The sequence below is a fragment of the Heteronotia binoei genome, chromosome 1 (assembly GCF_032191835.1).
Source record: "Heteronotia binoei isolate CCM8104 ecotype False Entrance Well chromosome 1, APGP_CSIRO_Hbin_v1, whole genome shotgun sequence".
Lineage (NCBI taxonomy): Eukaryota > Metazoa > Chordata > Lepidosauria > Squamata > Gekkonidae > Heteronotia > Heteronotia binoei.
In genome coordinates this window covers 77,379,811-77,404,308 of record NC_083223.1, presented here as the reverse complement: position 1 = coordinate 77,404,308, position 24,498 = coordinate 77,379,811, and positions in this window count along the sequence as shown.

Here is a 24,498-nt window from a genome sequence, read left to right as displayed (position 1 = left end):
CAGGCCAGGTCCACCCCCCCACCCCCAGCATCCAACCTTGGAGTCATTCTCAAGATTTCCAGGCTTCAGGATGGGGAAAGGAAGGGATTGCACCTCTGGTTTCTCTCTTTCAACCAAACTCCTGCTCTCACAGCCCTGAAATAGGATCCAATACTTCCTCCTTGGCCTGTTGTGAGATCTGTCTTTTATGGGTTGGGGTTAGCTCTACCTTTTTCCCAACAGCTCTCAATTTCCTGCTCTTCCCAATGGTATGGCCTATTACAGAAGGGAAGAATAGCCTCCTCCCATGATATGCCCTTCCCTTTGATCTCTTTCCAACCTCCAACTGGCTACCCCAGGAGGATGAAGTCTCCCGACCAGCTGGCCCAAGCCAGCATCCCGCAGGATCACCCTTTCTCCAAGACTGCTGACGCCAACGACTCAACCTGCTTCTTGCTGGCTGACTGATCCTCCTGGAGGTATGGTGTCATATTGGCTGGTGCTGCCATCTCCTCTGTTGGACTGGACTTCTCTTTTTTCCATTTAAATTTTAATTAATTTTTAATATATACCTAAAACCAAAATAAAAAATCTATAATTTTGAAATACAGAGTAGCATTTTGTAACTTTCTGCACTTATTTTGTATATTTTTTAAAAAAATCAGTTTTCCATAGAAAGGTTTATTTGGTATATACTCATTTTGCAACAAATAACTAAGTACTATAAACCATGGTCCTATTACTTTTTTTCATACTTTTCAGGAGAGTAATTTGACATCAGAAAAGCCATTTTGGTAAGCATAAAGTAGTCCCAAATTGTATCTATCCATATTTGTATAGTTGGTACCTTGTCTTCTTTCCACTTTAATGCTATTAATGACTTAGCAATATTAATAAATATTAAACTAATGTCCTTCTTTGACTTATCCATGTCTGAAAATTTCCAGAGGTCCAATAAAATTGCTTTTGGTGTAAATGGAATATTTATCATCAGTATTTTTTTTTGCGATAATATTAGTCCAGTATACCTGCAATACCGGGCATAACCACCAACAATGTAGGTAATTTGCTATGTGCCCACATCTCTTATAATACAACGGAGAATATGTGGAGTCTATTCTATTTAAAGTGTATGGTGTTAAATACCACCTGATTAGTAATTTTATAGATTGTAAGCAAACTGCAAAGATACTAAACGTATAATTTGGTGAAGCCCAAATTTGATCCCATTCCTGATTTGATATTTCAGTTTTTAGATCAGCATGCTATTGTTTTTGAAAAAGAGTTAGTTTTTCAGCTTCTAAATTGTTCAAAATTTTGTATATATGAGTAATTAGGCCAGGTTTTTGCTCACCTTTACTTTGTAATAATTGTTCTAATGATGTCATTTGTCTTTTCCTAGTGATTTGTACGGAAGATGATTCCAAAAAATGCTTCAGTTGTAAGTAAGTATGCCATGGAATAGACTGTTCTAATTTTTGTTCCAATTGACTTTTATCTAAAATATTTTGTTTATTTAATAAATGAATAATTTTTGTTATGTCTTTTTCTCTCCATGATTCCAAATTTGAATGGTATAGTTCCGGTGGGAACCATCTTTGATGTGTGAATGTAGCCTAATAAGATATACCAGGGGCTAATTTTGTTTTCCTATTAAACCATATATGTAGTGCATTTTTAAAGAAATGATTTCCTTTTAAAATTCCTCTTTTATGCTTTCTTTGTCCCAAAGTAAATCATATAATGACCTATGTTTTATATTTTGCATCTCTATTACTACCCAAACAGGAATAACTTTGTCTGTAGCTGCTCTTAGTAATAATGAAATGTGTACAGATTCATAATATAATCTCAGATTTGGAAAATCGATACCCCCTCTATCTGCACTTCTAACTAAAGTATTAAGGTTGATCCTTGATCTTTTATAATTTCAAAATAATTTCTTTATTGTGCTTTGCCATTGCTGTAATGGTTCTTGTGGTATTAAAATAGGTATGGCTCTGATTAAAAATAAATATCTAAGCAAAATATATGATTTTATTAAGCTTAATCTTAAGTAATTTCATATTCCAATTTTTGATACAAAGCTTTGATATTTTTTGGACTATAGATACCCAAGTATCTCCATGGATTTATTGATCCCTTGTATCCATATGTCTGTTGCATATTGTTTATTTCTGTTTGTTCTGTATTTATTGGATGTATTATAGCTTTGTCCTCATTAAATTTAAGACCTTATTGTAAGCTAAATAATTTAATTGTACATCTTAGTTCAGCAAAAGACTCAAGTGGATCTGTTAAATATAATATCATGTCATCAGCATAAAATGCAATCTTTTGTACATCTTTACCTAGTTGTATTCCTTTAATTTTGTTGTTTTTCCTTATATGTTCAGCTAGTGGCTCCAAGGCTAAAATAAACAGAAGAGTTTTGTCAGTGGACATCCTTGTCTTGTACCTCGTCTTAAAGGAATTGAATTACGGTAGATATTGAACCATTTATTTTTAATTTGGCTGAAGGATTTAAGTATAACGCTTTTATTACTGTTCTGAAATGTTGTCCAAAACCCATCGATTCTAATAAATCATGTGAATAATTTATATTAACCGTATCAAATATTTTTTCAACATCAAATGAACCCAACAATAATTGTTGGTTATATTTTTCTCCATAATTCATTATTAGGGTTTTACATATATTATCTATTATGTTTCGACGTGGAATAAGATCTGACTGATCTGCTCTTATGTAATGTGGTATGATCAATTTCAGTCTTTTTGCCAATATGGTCGCAGAAATTTTTATATTTGCATTAAGAAGTGTTATTGGTCAATATGGTGGAACCAGTGTAGCATCTTTATTGGGTTTTGGTATAAGTACAATATTTGATTGAGTCCAAGATTGACATAATTTACCTGTTTCTAAAATATTATTACATAATTCAGTAAAGGTTTACACAATTCACTTTTAAATTATTTTTTTAAATTCTGATGGAAAACCATCATTTTCTACTGCTTTATTATTTTTATTGATTTACTGCATCTATAACTTCTTCTGTTATTAATTGATCTAGATAATTTTTATGATTTTCTGATAATTTATTGTTCACATTATTGTTTTGTAAGTAATTCATTAGATTTCCTTCTGCCACTATTTTGAGGTCATATAACTCTTCATAATATTTTTGAAATCATTGCACTATGTTGTTAGTTTTGCTATATAGTTTTCCATTTGAGTCTCTAACTGAATGTATATGTCTAGCATTTTGTTTTTCCTTAACTTTATAAAATAAAAGTCTAAATGTTTTTGGAGTTTTCAGCCAATTTCATTACTTTAAATATAATAGGTCTTTTTGTATTTTTTCTGTTAAGGTCCATTCAAAGATTTTTCTTTCAGCATTCAGTTTTTTTAAAAGTGTTGGGCTACTTGTTTGTTTATGTTCCAATTCCAATTGTTTTATTCTTTTTGAAAGATTATTAATTGTATTTTCTTTTTCTTTTTTCAGAGCTGCTGGTTTTGCAATTCTTTGACCACAAATTACCACTTTCATAGGCCGTTTTCGCACTAGCGTTTACTCCGGCGTAGCACCCCATTTACCTCCGGATCTTTTCCTGGTTTTCGCACCTGTTGCTCCGGCGCTGTGGTTTGCTCCGGTGCTGCAGGGGTTTCACGCCCGAGTATCTTGATCCACCTGCTTCCGGAGTTTTTGAAAACCTCCGGATCCACTCCGCGGAGTTTGCTGTGGGAAATCCATCCACGCCGGATCGACTGCTTTGTGGGCGTCACCCTCTCCCTTTCCGTCCTCCCACCCCATCCACCCCCTTGGCCAATCATCAGCCGTTCGCGGCGCTTCCCAAAAGTGCCCGCACGGCCATTTTTTAAAAAAAACTTCATATTTCTTGCATAATAGCGATATTATTGCTTTTCCGCTGTTGCGTTATTTCGTTAGTTCGTTAGGTCCCCGTTGCAGCTGCAAGCGCCAGCCGGGGAGGGGGAAGAGCGCGGAGGAAATCCCAGCTTCGCCACCCGGGAGGGAGCGAGGCTGGGAAGGGAAGAACCTGCCACACACACACACACTAGTGCTGGGAGGCTTAAATGTAAAAGCTTTCTCCAGTTTGAACAACGTGTAGTGTGTCGCCATAACCATTTCGTTATAACGCAACCATTTCATTATGGCGCAACCATTTCATTAGTTCGTTAGGTCGCTGTTGCAGCTGCAAGCGCCAGCCGGGGAGGGGGAAGAGCGTGGAGGAAATCCCAGCTTTGCCACCTGGGAGGGAGCGAGGCTGGGAAGGGAAGAACCTGCCACACACACACACACTAGTGCTGGGAGGCTTAAATGTAAAAGCTTTCTCCAGTTTGAACAACGTGTAGTGTGTCGCCATAACCATTTCATTATGGTGCAACCATTTCGTTATAACGAAATAGCGTTAGTCCACGCAGCCAGCGGAGGCGACTGGGGACACCCAGACGACTCTGCGGAGCGCGCTGAGCACCCGCCAATCACCATCAGTGGCGGGAAGTTGACATCCAGATTCTCCACTGTGAATGCTTCTGTTAACACATAAAGGGCTGTGGAGGATGCTACAGCTGCAGCCAATCCATAAGCAGAAGCGGCACACGTGACGCTCTTGTTACGTTGTTACGTAGTTACGCAACCAGACTTGCGCTTAAAAAAAAATGATTGACAGGGCATCGAACTCAAGTCGATGCTAGTGCGAAAACGATTTGAGCCGGGGCTTCATGGAAAGCGACTCCACTAAAGAGGCAATGTGCGAAAACGAGAAAAATGATCCGGACATAATTGCGCCGCGGAATAAGGGGAGCAAACGCTAAGTGCGAAAACGACCATAGCATCCCAAGTAATTTGATGAGATGTGTTTTCCACTTTGTTTCCTTGAAAATAATTACTCCTATCCTGTGCTATTTGTTCTCTTATCTGTTGCTTTAATACAATTCTTATTTAAAACCCATTTTTGTCTATTTTACTTTCTTCAAATATTTGTACATTACACGAAACAGGGGCGTGATTGGACCAATGTCTAATTTCAATAGCTGAATTCTTAATTTGTGTTGCCAATTTATATGATGTCAATATGTAATCTATACGTTCGTATGTATTATACCTAGATGAATACTATGTATAATTTCATTCACCTTTGATGCATTAGTCTCCATATATCACATAGGCCTAACCATCTATTTAAGTATTGCAGTGGTGAAGAGGTATCTTTCTGGGTATTGTTTTGTGTGTGTGTATTTTGACCTATCCCAGTACGTGTCTAAGAGATAATTAAAATCATCACCAAGCAAAATTTCTCCTGTATAATTTTTTTTTTCAAAATTTGTAGTGTTTCTTCTAGGAATTTTACCTGATTACTATTTGGGGCATATATCAATCCCACTGTAATTTCTACACCTTCTAGTTTGCCTTTTACAAAAACATAATGGCCCTGTATCTCTAATGATATCTGTAAATTCTGTGAAATCAGAAATGCTGTGCCCCTTGCTTTTGATGAGCCTGCTGAAACATATTGTTGTGTATACCAGTTGGTAACACAGTTTGCTCATTTTTCCTTAAATGTGTTTCATGTAATAGTACTACTTCCAGCTTATATTTTAGGATTTTATCCTCCTTTTCTTGATTTTATTATTAAGACCTCCGACATTCCATGACCATGTTTTTACCATGACTTATGATTTTTTTATATATGATGGTCTCTTATGTTTTTTTAAAAAAATCTTTCACCTATGTAATACAATAGCCTACTCTCTTAACAATCTAATATAAACTTTAACCAAACTTTGATCTGTTATCAGATTTACAGACCTGACAAGTTATTAATCTTTGTACTAACTTTCAACTTTTGTTTCTGAAGCTATGCCTTTCTTTTTAGTTCTCCCCCCAACTTCTGTTTATTTATGTATTTTTTAACATCAATATTGTAAATTAAGTTTAACTTTACTACACATCTGATAACAGTTTTTGTTTTCAGTCAGCATCTTAGTGTTTTCATTTTCTTTTCAGCATCTGGAACCAGAATCTTGCTCATTTTCATTGGTGAAGCTGTAAAAGATAATTTTCTTTTGTTTGTTTTTGTGGAAGCATCAGTTAACGTGTCCAATTTAAGTTCTCTCAAAAGAGATAGTCCTATATCAGAGTCAAATGCTTGCAGAGTTTTGCCTTTATGGTGTACAGTTAGTCTTCCTGTCATAGACCAACGATATCTGATGTCTGCAGCCTGTAGTTTTACTGTAACGAACTTCAAAGACTTACGTAAATGCAGAGCTTCTGAAGGAATATCTGGAACCACAATTATTCTTTCTTCATTATAAGTTAAGTATCCATTTTCTCTTGCTTTCTTTAGTACCATCTTTCTTTCTCTCAAGTCCAGAAAAGCCACTAAAATATCATATGGATGTATTTTTGTAAGGAACCAATTCTATATGCTTGAATAATGCTTTGTGAAAAGTCATCTTGTAAGTTCATTTCTGCTGTGAGCCATTGACTCATAAAGTAGCTGAGATCTGCAGTTCCTTCAATATTTTCAGCCATCCCACGAAATTTCAAATGATTTTGCTTCATAGTCGTCTCTGCAATTGACAGTCTATATCTTTCAATTGTTTAACATCTTTTTGAGTTTGCTTATTTTCTTCCTTCAGTTTTTGTCCCAGAGACATTGCAGAGTCAACAACTTTAGCTGTTTTGCTTAGAGTGTCAGCCATTTCCTTCAATTGCATTAAAGCTGGTTGTAATAACTGCACTATATTTTCTGACATAATATTTAAAGTTCCTCTTTTAACTTCTCAAAAGAAGACATTAATTTTACAGAGTATCCTCTAGATTTTGTACAGAAGAAACCTCCATTTCGGTCTCTTCTTGTTCCAATGCCTTTGTGTCCGCCATTTTGTTTTTAAGCAACAGTTTTCCCTATTCTCTATTTCACTGTGGTTTGGGGCCTGGGGAGCTGCTTACCATCTGATTTTTCATTGTTTTGGTCCCCCACCTTGCCCCGCTCAAGTTCTTCATATGTTGGAGAGTATTATTGATGTAAGTTGAATCATCAGGTTTTTAATGGAGGGGGGAAGAGATGGGAGAACAACAGGTTAGTGGCTGCCATCTTGTGTGGTTGCTTCACCCCCTTCCTGGACTGGACTTCTGGCTCCTTCCCATACTTCAGTCAGCCATACAGTGAGTATGGGGCTGGAACTCCTGCAGCCTCTGCTGGCCTCTCCTCCACTGGCAGGGTAGCAGGGACTGGCGGTGAGAGGCAGTGAAGAGTCTAGGAACAAATCTTTCTCTAGATATGCAAGAACTCAAGAGGGAGTCATCAATTTTTTATTTTTTTTAAAAAAGCATGCTTGGCTTGGCTTACAACTTTTTAACATTCTATGATTGACACAAGAATGCCATGACAACCATTTTGTGAATGACAGTTATTCTGTGGTGGTGCCCACTCCCCATTCTTAAAACTCCCAAAGTGCCCATAGCTTCAACAAGATCAGGGACTCTGGTTTATAGTATCTCAGAGGATGTCATGCTCTGGGCCTAGGCCATGAGGCCTAGAAGGCCTGGAGAATTTTACTTTGGAGTTGCTAGTGGGCCTATATCTCCCATAATCCCTTCTGTCCCTCTGACTGGGTGATCAGAAGTTTTTGGAGGGAAAAGTTGCCCAGTGAAGAACAGAGGGGTGGGATCTGAAAGGAAAGAATAAAAAGGCCTAGTTAGAGAGGGAGGAGGTTCTGGAAAAACTGAGCTGGAGAGTAGCTGCAGCAGAAGAGTTCTCTCATTCAAAGAGTGGTGAGTGACAGAGGGAGAGAATTTAGATTTGTAAAGATGCTGATAAGCAGACAAACAAAAGGGGGGAAACAAACAATTTGGCCATATATATTGGGACAAAGTCTAGCAGTGCCTCAAGACTCCTCTTGGACCTAGCTGGTGAATAAGCAGGTTGGGAGGTGATTATGGTCAAAAGTCAAGTTTGTTGCCTTTTTCCAAGGTGCTTTCCTCACTACAGCTACCGACAGCTCAGGAGCTCATATTGATTGCCTGGGCAAAGAACTGGCCTTGTGCACTGAGGAAAACAGTGTGGTGTGCTGTTGTTCAACATGCATGCCAGGGATTGCTTATCTCTATCTTAGTCTGCAACTTACTGCTTGTATGCTGCTAACACTCTCTGCATTTATTCACATAACACTTGGGTTCCTGCTACCGGACTGCTTTCCTTTTTAAAAAAAGCCATTTATTTATGTTTAATATACAGTATTATATATAATAGTATAATATCACTCTGCCCCTTATTTAAGTCTTTGACTGCTTATTAGAATTTGTACTATAACAGTTCTGATTCTTCTAGGCTTCCCAAAACTCCCGCCCTGCCGAGGGACCCCCGAATTAGCAGCCTCCTCCCCCGCTCTCCAAAAATCCAGAAGCAGGGGGCGGGGGGGGAACGGCGCCGTGTCTCTTTCCCTGCCTGCCTCCCTCGCAGGCTTCAGGCTTCTCCCTTCCTCCGGGTCACAAAGACCTGCCCACCGCCGGCCTGCTATTCGCTCCAGTCCAGCCTCCCTTCATGAGGTGCATGCTGGGACTCGTAGTCCTTGCGTCCTCTCCAGCTGCCGGGTGGCGTCTCCTCGGGGAGTCTGGCCGGCGGGAGGGGGGAGCTCCACCCCCACAGGACCATGTGCATTTCTACCTCCGGAGGCTTCAATCGCTAATTAAAAGTCTTCCTCTTGGTATGGTGTGTCTGTGTTACTTTGAAGAAGTTGGCAGCAACTCATGAGTAGAGAGGCTAATCCCTCGCTTCAGAGTGGCCAGAAATGGGGGGGGGGGCGGAGTCTGCTGAGCACTTCATTATTCTCTATGTGGAGATTGATTCTCATAGGGTATAATGGGGAATTGATCTGGAGGTTTCGGGGGCTCTGGGGGAGCTGTTTTTTAAGGTAGAGGCACCATATTTTCAGTATAGTATCTAGTGACTCTCCCCAAAGTATCCCCCAAGTTTCAAAACGATTGGACCATGGGGTCTAATTCTAAGAGCCCCAAAAGAAGGTGCCCCTATCCTTCATTATTTCCTATGGAAGGAAGACGTTTAAAAAGGTGTGCAGTTCCTTTAAATGTGATGGCCAGAACTCCCTTGGAGTTCAATTATGCTTGCCACACCCTTGTTCCTGGCTCCGCCCCCAAAGTCTTCTGGCTCCACCCCCAAAATCCCCAGATATTTCTTGAATTGGACTTGGCAGCCCTATTCCCCTTAGAGATCAGGGCCCAATCACACCAACTACCTTTCTGTAGGGCCTGTAAAACAGAGCTGTTCTGCCAGGCCTTTGGTTGAGGCAACAGGCATCCATAGTACATAGAGTTGCCAATCCCCAGGTGGGGGCAGGGGATCCCCCAGTTTGGAGGCCCTCCCCCCACTTCAGGGTCATCAGAAAGCGGGGGGAGGGGAGGGAAATGTCTGCTGGAAACTCTGTTATTCCCAATGGAGATTTATTCCCATAGAAAATAATGGAGAATTGATCCGCGGGTATCTGGGACTCTAGGGGGGCTGTTTTTTGAGGTAGAGGCACCGAATTTTCAGTACAGCATCTAGTGCCTCTCCCCCAAGTTTCAAAACGATTGGACCAGGGGGTCCTGTCAACCGGTTTTGGGGGCATTGCCCCTTCTTCCAGATACCAATTACAGGCAGAGACATGTTGTTCAGAGAAAACCATTTTATTTTCACTTCTGCAGAGAGTGGAGAGAGGCCAGCCATGAGACCGCCTCTCTACCTGAATCAGCCAAGCCCCTTGCCTTATAAAACCTCCCGGACGTCACATCCCTCTCTTGCCCTGTGGCTGTTTGCCATTGGTCAGAGCTCACAGTCTACCTTAACTGGCCGATTTAGGCTGAGGGCTTAGCCATATAAGGTAAAAGTTATAAATATCTCCGCCCAGCAACACTTCCTCTTGTCAGAACTTGTAACTTCTTTATTTATATCCTTAGCTATAATGGTAGTTAGCACAACAGACTCCATATTTGTGAACTTCATTAACCCTGTGATTCTGCATTTCAAACAACCACTAACCACTGAAAGGTGACAGATAACCACTCGCAAACATCTGCAGATGCTCCTTTGAAATTTCCAGTTCTGACATCTCTTATGAAACCAATTTTGCCCTTATGATTGATTAATTCTTTGTTGTGCACTCTACTCACTATTTATGCTGAATATTATAAATCACTATACTTATAACAGTTGTCTTGTTAGCATATATAAAAAGAAAGAAGCATTTTACTTTTGCAGGCTTAAGAGGCTGATGTATAGGAAAACTAGCAGGGAGGGGGAGTGGCAATACTAGCAAGCTTTTGAGAAGCTTCAATAGGAAATAGGCTGACCACCAAGCCACATATAAAAAGAAAGAAGCATTTTCGAAGAAGGCAGGAAACCAGTAGCAGAGAAAAACACTCAGAACTTAACCAAGTGCCTGTTTTATGCTCCATTCAACTATCCATGCTAAACACCAACCCAACTATCAAACAGGTGCGCTGCGCTGAGAAAGTGTGGGGGCCTGGCCTCTTCCAAGTCTCATCCTATGTTGAATAAATGATTGAACAAATGTCAGAGACCATGATTGAATAAATGAACATTCAAACGAACATTATTAATTTCCTAACAATCCCCCCTTTTATTTTATAAACTCTTCATTTATTCACACCTCATTCCTCTACACTCGGGTCGTGTGTATTATTTTATATTTAGGGTAGTAATCTGTTAGTGGTTGGTAATCTATTAACGTCACTGTCATCTTACTAGAAGGAAATGCAGCCTGCACTGCAGTAGGGTGACCAGACCGTCCCGGGCTCCCGGGATTGTCCCTCCCCCGCGCCCCAAATCCCGCCTCCCGGCTTAGCTATACCGGGACCATTAAAAGTCCCGGTTTAGCTAAAATGGATCCAATGGTGAGGGCTCCACGTTACCTGCCAGCCTGCCCAGCCACTAGGGAGCAGTCTTGAAGTGGTCTGGGGGCGTGGCAGGCAGCTAGGGGCCCTCACCATTGGTCCGTGGGACGTGGCTGCCCACCCCCGCTTCCCGCGCTGTACTTTCTCTTCCTCCTACTCTGATCTGGGCTGGGCAGCAGACGAGGAGCTCGATCTGCTTTCCTTGCCCATTGCAGAGAGAGAGAGAGAGAAAGAAAGAGAGAGAAGAAGAAAGAGAGGAGAAGAAGAGGAAAACCCTACACTACAGTAAGTGTGGCCTTCCCCCCTTCCCCCCATTTGCCGAAGCCTGCTGGGCGGCTGGGCCCGCCGAGCAATCCGCGGCCTCGCCTGCCCTTCCCTGCCCTCCCCCCTCCCCCGCTCACCTGCTGGGCGGCTGGGCGCCGCGGCCCAGGCCGCCGAGCAATCCGCGGCCTCGCATACCCTTCCCTGCCCGCTCCCCCCCCCCCCCGTGCAGGGCAGACTCGCAGCACCAAGCCTCCCTATAAGCAGCTGCTTGCCAGGCTCACGGAGCCCAGCCGCGCTGTAGCGGCCAGTTCCCAGAGCCCAGGTCGTAGAGCGCGCTTGCCGGCTGAGCCTCCCTGCAGCAGTCACTTACCAGAGCCCCAGTCGCCAGCCTGGCTTGCAGGGCCCAGCCGCGCTGTCGCGGCTGCTTTCTAGATCTCAGGCCAGGCTTGCCAGCCAAGCTCTGCTATGCCGACCACTTCCCTGGAATAGTTCCATTCCCTTTGATGCATCTCTGCTTGTGGCCTCGGGGGAGGAAAGGAAGGGGGGGGAGCATTACACATTTTTTTAAAAAAAAAAACCTTTAAGAGAGAGAGGGGGGGGGGAAACCAGTGGAAAATCTCAGCTGATGACCCAGGAGTAAGGTAACGGCAGCACGGAAGGGAAGGGAAAGCAGCTGAGGTGCATTCATTCCCTTCGCCTTGCTCACGGGCCCCTCTTCATGCTTGCAATTTGTGTCTTCCCCCTTTAAAACTCTTTATTTACCTCCTCCAAAATCGCGTTCCCTCAATCTCAGCCATCCTTCGTGTGTAATGAGAGCTTCCCCCCCCCCTTTGTTTTTTTGGCAGTCCTGCACTTCCGTGACTGGCTTTTTCTGCCCACCGGTCAGAATCCGTTTATCTTGTCTGTCCTTCCATCCCGGCAGCACAGAGGCTCTTGTTTTCTTTCCCCTCCCTGTTAGAAGCCTCTTTTTGACCTCGTTTTGGGACGCTGTTTTCCACCACCCTCCCACTCTTTCGGATTCCCTAGCTGACCACCCCCTCCCCCAGCTTTTTCTTATCCTTTCCACCTCCTTGGTGATCTAGCTGTCCATTTAAAATGTTTGCATTCCCTTTGGTGCCACCTTCTGAGGGCAGCTTCCTGGAGCTGTCCCTTGTGTTCTGGAACTTAAAAGAGAAAGGTAATGAGGTAAATAAGCTGTTTTCTTTTTCTTTTCCCCCCAATTGGCTTAAATAGAATTTGTGCAGTCAAGCACTTAGCATAGGTGAGGTGAGTGAGGCCATCAATTATCAGTTATGTTTCCACAGCCTTTAGATGCAAATCTCCCCCCCTTTTTTTGGGGGGAGGGGTGTCTAAGTGAAGCAAATACTTAGGGCATAGTATACTCTAGATATATTCATGTCAGAGAATGAAGGTGTAGCATATTTGTTTGTTCTTGTTTGATTTCTATGAAAGGATTAGTTTTCCACCCATGACCCACAGACTATTGTTTTTTCACAGGCTGCATCCTGCTAACTTATTCTCCTGCTACTGCATAAGCACATGCTGTATAACCAACTGTAATAATTTTTCCAAAGTTACATATTTTAACAAAACAGAGGCTAAGTCAGTACCCTTTCCCCTTAAATAAGAGAGACACAGCTACTTGTGTGATTATTCAACTTGTGTGGGATTTGCGTGGGAATAAACAGTCCTTAAGGCATACCAGCCTCATGTCATATAGGGCTTTAAAGATCAATACCAGCGCATTTGATTGGCCCTGGAAGGAAACTGAGAGCCAGTATAGGTGGAACAAGACTGCAGTGGTATGGTTCTTATAGAGTTGCCTAACTCCAGGTGTGGCCTGGAGAGCTCCCATCTCCAAACTATAGAGATTGGTTTCCCCTGGAAGAAATGTAGGGTTGCCAATCCCCAGTTGAGGGCAGGGGATCTCCTGGTTTGAGGACCATCCCCTGCTTCAGGGCTATGAGAAAGGGGGGAGGAGGGAAATGTCTGCTGGGCATTGTATTATGCCCTGTGGACACTGGTTCCCATAATGGAGTATAATGAGTATAATGGAGAATCGATCTATGGGTATCTGGGGCTTGGGGGCACCTGTTTTTTGAGGTAGATGCACCAAATTTTTGGCATAGCAGCTGGTGTCTCTCCTTAAACACCTCCCAGTTTCAAAAAGATTGAACCAAGGGGTCCAATTCTAAGAGCCCTAAAAGAAGGTGCTTCCATTCTCCATTACTTAAAATGGAAGGAAGGCAGTTAAAAAGAGTGCCGTCCCTTTAAATGTGATGACCAGAACTCCCTTTGGAGTTCAATTATGCTTGTCACAGCCTTGATCTTGGCTCCACCCCTAATGTCTCCTGGCTCCACCCCAAAGTCCCCAGATATTTCTTGAATTGGACTTGGCAACCCTAGGCCCCAGTGTAAGGCCCAGCACCTCGAGTTTCCTCGCGTCTTCCGGGAGGGGCTGCAGCGAATGAGCGTGGCGGAAAAGTAGCGAGTCGACCTTAGAATCAGCCTCACCCGAGAGGGAGCAAAGCAGACTTTTCAGCACAGGTGCTGTTTCAGGCAGAGGTAAGGCTTGCTGTTGCTATCTTCATGGGGAACTCCAAATCGATCAGGAAGAATGCTTTCTGGAGACCAGCCAGAGCAGTTTGCCTCTCCTCCCAGTGGGAGTACAGCCCTGCTCGGAGTTACTCCAGAGAAGCCCTGTCGAGCTGCATTACAGGACGTCACTAACTGCAGCCCGGCTGAAGTCCAGCCCGGTTAGGTCTGGACACCGCTCTTTCTGGGAAGGGCAGATCCATACAGGCAGCAGTGTTGGTCTGAAGTAGTGGAACAAAATAGGAGTCAATTCCACCTTTAAGACCAACTTCGTTTTATTCAGAACGTAAGCTTTCGTGTGCATGCACACTTCTTCAGACGCGGAATGAGGTGCAGTAAGCAGACACATATAGCTGGTGGGGTTTGGAATGCCAGGTGGTACAAAATTAAAACCCAATAGCAGAATAGTGAAATTTTACTATGTTACGTTCTGAATAAAATTAAGTTGATCTTAAAGGTGTAATTGACCCCTATTTTGTTCTGGGAAGGGAAGGAATCTTTTTCAAAGTATCTTTGTGAAGCCTTTTGAACTGTGCTATTCTATTGCTTGCATAGAAAAGCCCTCTGGAATAATTTAGTTTAGCTTAGCTTGTGGAAAGCCAGGAGTGTAGGTGCCTTCTGACCTCAGGCACACCATATGCAGGGTCCAGAATGGAGAAGGCACACGTACAGGCCAGCCATTGGAAGGACTGCAGAATGGCAGTAATATGCATGCCCCATCTAGCTGCCTATAAGAGCCACGACATGGCACTCTGCACCAGCTGGATTTCTGAATTGGTTTGGTGGGGAGAGCAATGCACAGTGCACTACAGTAGTCTAGTCTCAGTGTCACTGTGGCATGGCCAGATGAGCTGATTCAAATTCAAAAAACCTTTAATGGCATAAAATGCTGATTCAAGAGTTGGCTAGGCTGAGTTGGCTTCCCTGCCAGATATTTCTGTCTCTGTGTTAACTTCCATTAAGTTACTTCCCACTTACGGCAACCCTAAGAACTTCCTATTGTTAACAACCTTGCTCAGGTCTTGCAAGCTGAGGGCCATGGGTTTCTTCATTGAATCAACCCATCACATGCTTGGTCTTCATCTTTTCCCAGCATTATTGTCTTTAGTTGTAGATTTTTCAGGCTGTATGGCTGTGGTCTTGGCATTGTAGAACCTGATGTTTTGCCAGCATCTGTGACTGGCATCTTCAGAAGTATAACACAGAAGGCTAGAGTTCTCTCTGTGAGAAGTGAGAAGAAGATGGTAGGCAAATATTTTATAACTACTCAGGAAGGTGGGGTAGGGCTGTCGGTCACTTCCGGGTTCCTGTCCTGCATCTCGACCTGTGTTATTAGTGACAGGCTGCTTCGGCGTGCCGCTGCGCCGGCCCCCTGGGCCCCACAACGATGGGACCGATGCCACAGGGACGGGCTCGAAACACTCTATAACCCCTCAAAAGAACAGCAGTCTAGCTCGCTTCCCCCGAGCCCTGCCGCCATAAGCCTCAAGGGGGCTCATTTTGCGGCATCTCCCGGCGGGAGGGTGGCACCCGCACGGGACACATATCAAATGAAAGAGGGGGCGCAGGGCTATCAGAAACAGCCGGCGGAGGGAGTCGGGAGAGCACCCCACTGGGGGATCCACACCCCGAAAGTGATGAAGGTGGCGCAGATAGAGCCAACAGAGCAAACAGGACAAAATAAATAGGCTGCATTATGCAGCACAGTTGAGAAAGTGCCTTATCCCATATACTGATGAAGTATATACAGGATTTCAGAACAAAATTGTTTTCGGCGGTGATATTTGGGGGATTTTTGGGGATGTCACAGGAAGTGCTGTGAAGTCACTTCCTGTTTCCGACAGTGGCATTTGGGGGAAATGATGTCATTTGGGGGAAATGATGTCACAGGAAGTGATGTCACTTCCCATTTCCGGCAGGTGACGCGGGGAAATGATGTCACAGGAAGTGATGTCACTTCCTGTTTCCTGTGGTGGCATGCCGTCACCGGAAGTGACGTCACCGGAAGTGACGTCACTTCCTGTTTCCGGCGGCGCGCGCGCACCCCTACCTCCCCCCCCCCCAACATGTCCCTGGCTGGCCTTCAGACATTATGGTCACCCTACACTGCAGAATTTACTAGCCCTCTGATAAGTGGTATTATGCAAGGGAGTGTTATCATACCCAGTAGTAGTATCCCCAGGAAGAACAGACTTTGCTTCCATTTAAAAAAAACACACCTCCCAACCATCCCCCAAAATCTAGAATTCTTTTCCATTTCTGAACAGGAATATAGGCCAAGTTTCTCATTCTTCCATTTACATCCCCCACATCTATTTCCTTTGGCATTAATTGCTTTACAGGCATCAAATAAATAATAAAAAAACCTTATTGGGCCATTTCTTTGTAGTATACTTCTGAATCTATGTCCAATGTTCTCTCTGGGTCCCACTTACTGGCCTCCCACTCCTTCCAGTCTTGTGGTTTCTCCTCTAGCGACCCCTTTTACAAATTGGACCTTCTTTCTATACTTCTTCAAGATAGGGTTTCTTATTCATAAAACACCAGCTATGAAATCCTTAAATCCTGCAGTAAATGGTTCTGGGGATGCCTGTCCAATAAAAAGTAAATCTAAAGGTGCACACCACTTTCCTTTCCACAGCGTTATTTCAATTAAATTTACCCAAACCTCCCACCTTTCCTTTTCACCCTTCTTTTCTGTAGGAAAGTACACGAGTTTAAACTGCCAATGATCTCCCACAGGACCCGGTCCACCCACAGGTTTACAAAACAAATACTTGTCCGGGGATTTATTTATCTGCTCGCCGTTTGAAAGTAATTTTTAAGTCTTTTCCAGGTACTGGATTCGATTCCCACTCAGCCTCTGGGGAAACCGCGTGCTTTGCCCTGGTGTACTGAGTTCCACCCTGCTTCTTTCGTCCGGATTGCTGTCTCCGTAATTAGAAGGATTTGGCGGAACCAGGGACTCTTCCACGCCTTGATGTATGCCCATTGGCCTGGCAGATAGGAATGGACCGGGGTCTCAAGTGGTGCCCTCTGAACGGTCACGCCAGCCTCCCTGTTGCAAGAGAGAATGAGAAACGGTGCCAGCAAATGTTTTCTTAAATAGGCATCCTTAAGAAGGTGCAAGTTGGGATTTCCAGGGATCACGTCCCAAACTTCCATGCCATACAAACACTCAAATGGTGAAAGGCCAGTAAACTGATGAGGCCTTGTCTGGATATCAAATAATACTAAAAATAACATTTTACATTCTGGTTCATACATTTGGTTTTTTCCTGAATTCTGGGGTTGCCAGGGGGTTGGAGCTTCCATTTTACTCCCAGAGCCTCCATAACTTGGTGCAGAACCTTCTGGGAGAATGGAGAGCCACTACCAGAATTTAAAATTTTGAAAAAAGACCAAAACGTGGGATAATCTGTTCCAATAATATTTTAGTCACCACATTAAAAGTTGCTCTGGTTGTGGGGAAAGCTTCTACTCACCCAGTCAATTAGTCAGTGAGGACCAGGCAGTGTTTAACCCTTCCCACCTGAGGCAAATTAATGACATTCAAAGGGATGCACTGCCAACTGTCTCCCACCCATCTCAATTTTCTAAAAGTAATGTTTTGTTTGCCCGCTGGCAAGGAGTACATCTGGCCACCAGAGCATTGGCCTGGGACCACACCCATAGTCCCACAAATTTTTCTAGAAAGGTCCTCATGCAAAGCTTTTAAAACCTCTCTGACAAGTCCTTCTGGCAAGCATTGCCAGCCGTCTAGCAGAATTAACACTCCCTGTTTTAAGTCTGCCCCCCTGCTTTTTGCTATTTTCATTTCCTTTTTCTGATAAGTAAATGGAGGGGAGGGCCCTATGCCCAGGGAAACCCCCCCCCCCCCCGTTTTTCTGATGCCCTTGTACATGTATGACAGCAACCTGTGCAGGCAATGACAGGGTCTGCAGGGTCTTCTTAACTAGATTATGGTGGGCAAGGTTCTTTCCCTGGGATGTTAGCAGACCTTTTTCACACCATAGTTCCCCAAACACATGTACAACCCCACTTATCAACAAGTCATCTACATTTTTTTATTCTTGTAATACAAAAGCCAATGCTTTCTCCAAAATTGTGGGGGATTCTGTGTACCCCTGGGGCAGTACTTTCCATTGAAACCTGGTCAAATGGCCAGTGTCAGTATAAGGCCACTCACTGGCCAGGGGAACACAAAAAAAAGTTTCAAATCAATCACAGTATACACTTATTTTACTGGGGGACTTCTGTAACAGTCCTAAATTGTCTGGGCACGCCCAAACCTTGGGGTCAATTTTTTTATGTTTCATGCACTTCTTTCAGCACAGCCATCCTGACTGCACAGACCCAATTTGCACATTACATCTTTAACTCCCAACAGGCAAATGCCTGTTTTAAACATCCAAAAGAACCACGCAGCTCCACACACCTGCCCTCCCCTTGCATTGAACTTGAAGGGGTTTTAAAATGGGCACTGAGCCCTCACAATTTTCTATTTTCACAATTCTACAATGCCTTCCCACACAATTTTCCAGAGTTTCAAATTTCCCTGCCCCCAACATTCCTTATACATTCTCCACTCCTTACTCCTGAATCCACCAAAAATTCCACATCTATACCTAACTCGCCCATCCTTAAAGTTAACACAGGCTCAATTAAGGGAGGGGGGGGGGCTAAATACCAGACAACTCTGAACCCCCTCCATGCCAAATCCTCATAACACCTTGCCTGCCTCACCAATTCTTCTGTTTCAACCCCGTCCTTGCTCCCCTCTTCACGATTCACCCCTCTCTCTTCTCTCATTTTATCTCTGCAAACCTGGGTTTTGCAACCCCTGTCTCATGACTACATTCAAAAGCCCTTCATATCAAACTCTGACACGCATTTAAACCTCCTCATATCAAAACCCCTTTCAGACACTAAAAGTGTCAGCTTTAGTTTTTAATAACATTATTTAATGGCAAGAGAGTTGGTGTATTCGGGCATCTGCTCTCCAACACTGGTCAAACAGATGCTTCTAATACACAATAGAAATCTACCTATTAACTAAACCCAACAAACCTTGGCTTTGATCCAGCAAAGCACATAATTACAATAACCAGAAATTGATTGTACAAGACCCTGTGCAATCAAAAACTCAAGTGAGGATGCCACAAGCATGACTCAATAACTACTAATATATATATATTTAAGTTCATCTTTCTTAAGATTACACAGTGGAAACCAATGTAATCAATAAAATGACACAGAGACCCAGTGCAGCTGAAATTCTGCACTGAATTCAAGCCATAAATATAATTATCCTCCCAAATTTTGTCTAATCCTTTTAAGCAACCACTAATATCAACAAAAAATTACCTCTATATAAAGTAATGATTCTTGCAGCCTCTTTTTTTTTTCTTTCTATCTCCAGTCAGATTTTTATGCCAAGACAGCATTTGCATTCCTGAATGTACTCTCACACCCACCGTTCACAAACTGCAAGCTGTAAGAGGGCTGTCTTTTCACACACACCCCCTCTTCCTCCTGACTTGCAGTTTCTACACCACTATCAGTCTTCTGCTTAACTTCTGATTTTTCTTCACTAATTTCTTTCTTATCTTTCTCTACCTCTCCCTTGTCTTTCTCTTACCATACTCAAAAACCCTTTAAGTGTTTACGTTCCTAAAGATGATTCTCCACTCAAACCTCTGCAACATAAACTACGAGAAAGTTTCACACCCTTCCCTCCCTGGGGTGTTTGTAAATCCCAGTCAGCCGGTGTTGCATCTGGGAAAGCGGCTTCTGCCTCTGCCGCTGTTCTATTGATCTCTCTCCCTCCAGATTTCTCCCATAGGCACTTACCCAAGGGGGCCTTTAATTCTTAATATTTTTTTTTTCCCTCCGGCTTCAATGATTGCCGGGGCTTTCTCTCCTTTTGTAAAAAAAATAATTTTTAACTCTTTTCAGTCTCCGCCTCTTTGTAAGAGAGGCGATGACTCTGCCTTTCTCCACTTAAGGCGGCCACTATCTCGCCCACAGGAGAGCGAAGGGGGGGGGGTCCAATTTTTAAGTGTTGTGTTTAGTCTATTCACCTCTCTCTCCAATTTGCTGGAGGGGAGTACCTTCTGTGAATCCTCCTCTATGTCCTCCTCACTGCTCTCCCCATTCCTTCCTTTTTCCAGGGGCGACGGGTCCCTCTGACCCTCTCGCACCTGACCCTCCCCAGGTCGGTCAGGTAGTACCAGGGGCGACGGGTCCCTCTGACCCTCTCGCACCTGACCTTCCCCAGGTTGGCCAGGTTGGTAAGGGGGGGGAGCAGTGAAAATGACACAGCATAGAGGACCAAAAGTGGACAGACATTCTGTCCTCTACGGGTATACTTCTCATAGGTTTCTTTTTGTCTAACTGCCTTTAAATGGGGGAATATCAATTCTCTTCCCTATGAAGTACACCCATAACGAAGTGTTAAGTGCCTCCTTGCCCACTATAGGACTGGGCTCCTGTTCCTGATACAGGCGATGTATCTATCTGGCGGAGTTTCACAGGGCTCCCGAGGGCTCCTGCTCCTTTGTCTCATGTCCTGTAGAGACCCTAACCCAATGGGAAATCAGCCTCCCTGGTGGGCTGTTTCCGGAAATTCCTGATCTCGGCCATTCCTTTCCTGAGATCTGGGCGTCCCCAACGGAATTCCCTACCTTTGGTACCTTTTTCACCTGTGACGTCTTATTGTCCATCCCATTCACACACACCATTCACACCAACAAACACTTTCAATACCCAAAACTAATTTTAATTTCTTCTGCCCAATTTTATTTTCTACTCACCGGTTCCACACAGCAGACTCCTCCGGTGGGCTGTTTTCAACTGAACGTCTCGTTGTGGGTTCTTGGGGAGCAGAGTGCCACGCCTCAAACAGTGAGTTGGCAGCTGAACTTAGCTGGGGCGCCCTCCAAAATCACAGGAGAGGAGTGTTCGCCCTGCTCTCCAATGGACCAGAGGCCCAACCCCAAAAGGGGCCTATATTTATCCCACTTCTGACACCAGAAATTGTCAACCGGTTTTGGGGGCATTGCCCCTTCTTCCAGATACCAATTACAGGCAGAGACATGTTGTTCAGAGAAAACCATTTTATTTTCACTTCTGCAGAGAGTGGAGAGAGGCCAGCCATGAGACCGCCTCTCTACCTGAATCAGCCAAGCCCCTTGCCTTATAAAACCTCCCGGACGTCACATCCCTCTCTTGCCCTGTGGCTGTTTGCCATTGGTCAGAGCTCACAGTCTACCTTAACTGGCCGATTTAGGCTGAGGGCTTAGCCATATAAGGTAAAAGTTATAAATATCTCCGCCCAGCAACACTTCCTCTTGTCAGAACTTGTAACTTCTTTATCTATATGCTTAGCTATAATGGTAGTTAGCACAACAGACTCCATATTTGTGAACTTCATTAACCCTGTGATTCTGCATTTCAAACAACCACTAACCACTGAAAGGTGACAGATAACCACTCGCAAACATCTGCAGATGCTCCTTTGAAATTTCCAGTTCTGACATCTCTTATGAAACCAATTTTGCCCTTATGATTGATTAATTCTTTGTTGTGCACTCTACTCACTATTTATGCTGAATATTATAAATCACTATACTTATAACAGTTGTCTTGTTAGCATATATAAAAAGAAAGAAGCATTTTACTTTTGCAGGCTTAAGAGGCTGATGTATAGGAAAACTAGCAGGGAGGGGGAGTGGCAATACTAGCAAGCTTTTGAGAAGCTTCAATAGGAAATAGGCTGACCACCAAGCCACATATAAAAAGAAAGAAGCATTTTCGAAGAAGGCAGGAAACCAGTAGCAGAGAAAAACACTCAGAACTTAACCAAGTGCCTGTTTTATGCTCCATTCAACTATCCATGCTAAACACCAACCCAACTATCAAACAGGTGCGCTGCGCTGAGAAAGTGTGGGGGCCTGGCCTCTTCCAAGTCTCATCCTATGTTGAATAAATGATTGAACAAATGTCAGAGACCATGATTGAATAAATGAACATTCAAACGAACATTATTAATTTCCTAACAGTCCAATTCTATGAGCCCCCAAAAAGTGCCCCTATCCATACCATACCATACCAAACCTTTAATGGCATAATAGATTCAGATAAAATTACACAGAATATAAAAATTTAAACATTGGAGATAAAATCAAAATAAAACCGAGCTTACAGATACATTCAAACATGGTCAGAATTAAATTTAAGGATGTCAGCCAGAAATTTTGCCACAGCCTCACTAACCACCCCCTCAGTATCACTCAATAAATAATAACAGGGTGGCAGAATAGACAAATCTGGAGAAAAAGAAAGCTTGCCAAATAAATCTTTACGGAGGTTATGGTAAAAAGAACAGTCAAGCAATATATGCTGGATTGAGTCAGGGGTATTCGCTCCACAGGAGCAAAGTCTGTCGGCTAAAGGGACTCGCTGATATCTCCCTTGTAAAACTTTGGAGGGAAACGCATTTAGTCTGGCCAACATAAATGCCCTGCGATGACTTGGAGTGGTTAGGTCTGATAGATAATTGGGCATTTTGCCACAAAAAGCATAAAGACCTAAGGAAGCTGGAGAGCAAGTATAAGGGAGAGTTGGCCGTAATTTCGTTTCCTCCAATTCCCACAGTCTCAGTTTAATACATCTGAAGATATATGACTCTTCAGAGGTAGAAAAATCATCTACCTCTAACCCCAATTGATTGAGTTTAGACAGAAGCACTGCTGTCCAGGACGAAATATATGGGTCTCTTTTCATACAATCAAGAAGGCTGTTGGGATCTGTTCTAAAATGAATTTTGAGCCAGAATTTAAACACTGCAATCCAGGCTTTTGTCTCCACCAAAGACTGACCCACTTCAGAGCAGAGAGCAAAGTAGGACACACATTTTGGCAAACCAAGAATTTGTCTAAAGAATGAGGCTTGAATGCCCTCCACTTTCCTGGTAAAAGCTGAGATCCATATAGGGATACCATAGAGGATTTGGGCAAGCGTTTTGGCTTTGAATACTTTAATAGCTGCTGGAAATAATTGGTTGCCCCTTGCAAAGAAAAACTGTTTAATTTGAGCAGCTGAACACTTAGCCAAGTTGATGGTGTTGTTACGATGTGAAACCCAGCTTAACTTGTGGTTAAAAGTGATCCCCAAGTATTTAAAATTTTTTGTTTGCTCGATTGTTGAATTGCCAATAAACCATCTCTGTGGGCCCCAGCAATTTGAAAAGACAACTACTTTAGATTTGGTATAATTGATAGTAAGTGAATTACAATTACAGTAGTCATAAAAGGCGTTCAAATACCTTTGCAGGCCCACTCTTGTACAAGAGAGGATGGTAGTGTCATCGGCATAAAGTAATAAGGGGACCGCTCGGCCTGCAAGTTTAGGCGGATGACCATTGATAGGGGTCAAAAATTGTGCCAGGTCAGTTAAAAATAAATTAAAAAGATGTGGGGCCAGCACACAACCTTGTTTTACCCCCTTTAACACTGGGATTTTACTAGTCAAGTCACCGCTAGAAGAAAATTTCACTTGGCAAAAGGTATTAGAATGAAGTTTCCTCAGGAGAAACAGCAAACGAGGGTCCATTCCCAGGTAACCTAGCTTGATCCATAGTTGGGCTCTAGAAGGTGCCCCTATCCTTCATTATTTCCTATGGAAGGAAGGCATTGAAAAGGTTTGCCATCCCTTTAAATGTGATGGCCAGAGCTCTCTTTGGAGTTCAATTATGCTTTTCACAGCCTTGACCTTGGCTCCACCCCTAATGTCTCCTGGCTGCACCCCCAAAGTCTCCTGCCTCTACCCCCAAAGTCCCCAGATATTTCTTAAATTGGACTTGGCAACCCTAGATTCTTCTGACTTGAAACCTTAGTTATTTTGTAAATGGATCTGCTTTGCCAGTTAGTAGTTCCAGCCAGCATTGGTTTCACAGTGCCTCCTAAGCACAGTAGCACCTTTTGAAGGCCATTGACTTCAAAGGACTTAGAAGGGTGTACCTCTGCTTAGGATGATTCTGTTAGTGCCAAGCAGATTTGTTCTGTTTGCTCCTGTAGATAGCTGTATCATAAGTCTGAACTGGTCCTAGAGTCATATGCTGGACACTTTTGCAAGTTCCACATTTAATTTCAGTAAATGGTATCTGGGTCTCCCGCATAAAATGGAGATAAAGGTCATAATCATGTCTCCATTTCTCTAGTCTCAGCTTCAAGTGTGTGTGTGTGTCTCCCTCTTCTTACCACATGAGTTGCAACAATGGCAATGAGATAAGGAATCTGGTTCTCAAATGTCTTCTCATTAAAAGCTATAGTGGTTCTTCCTACAGCTGTACTACTGTATTCAAGTAACCTATGATGTAGGCCTGTGCTGTCCAGATCAGAATTCTATTTAGTGTTTGCTTTTTTTTTGTCCAGCATCTCTCTTCACCACCAAGAGAAGAACTGCGAAGCATATGCCATTTGGTTTGACTGAGTGTCCCTGCCCACTAGCCCTTACAGCCTGCACTGCTTAGAAGCACACTTCCTTGATGAGCTATGTTCCCTGGTGTCATGGTAACTTCATAAGGATAGCGGCAGTGTGAAGGTTGGGGTCTTAAATGATGTTTTAAAAAAGGTAGTATAATGTCTATCCCAACCTGCATATGAGAGATTGAACTCCAGTGACTTCTAAATGCAGCTATTTCAGATGAGAGTTAAGG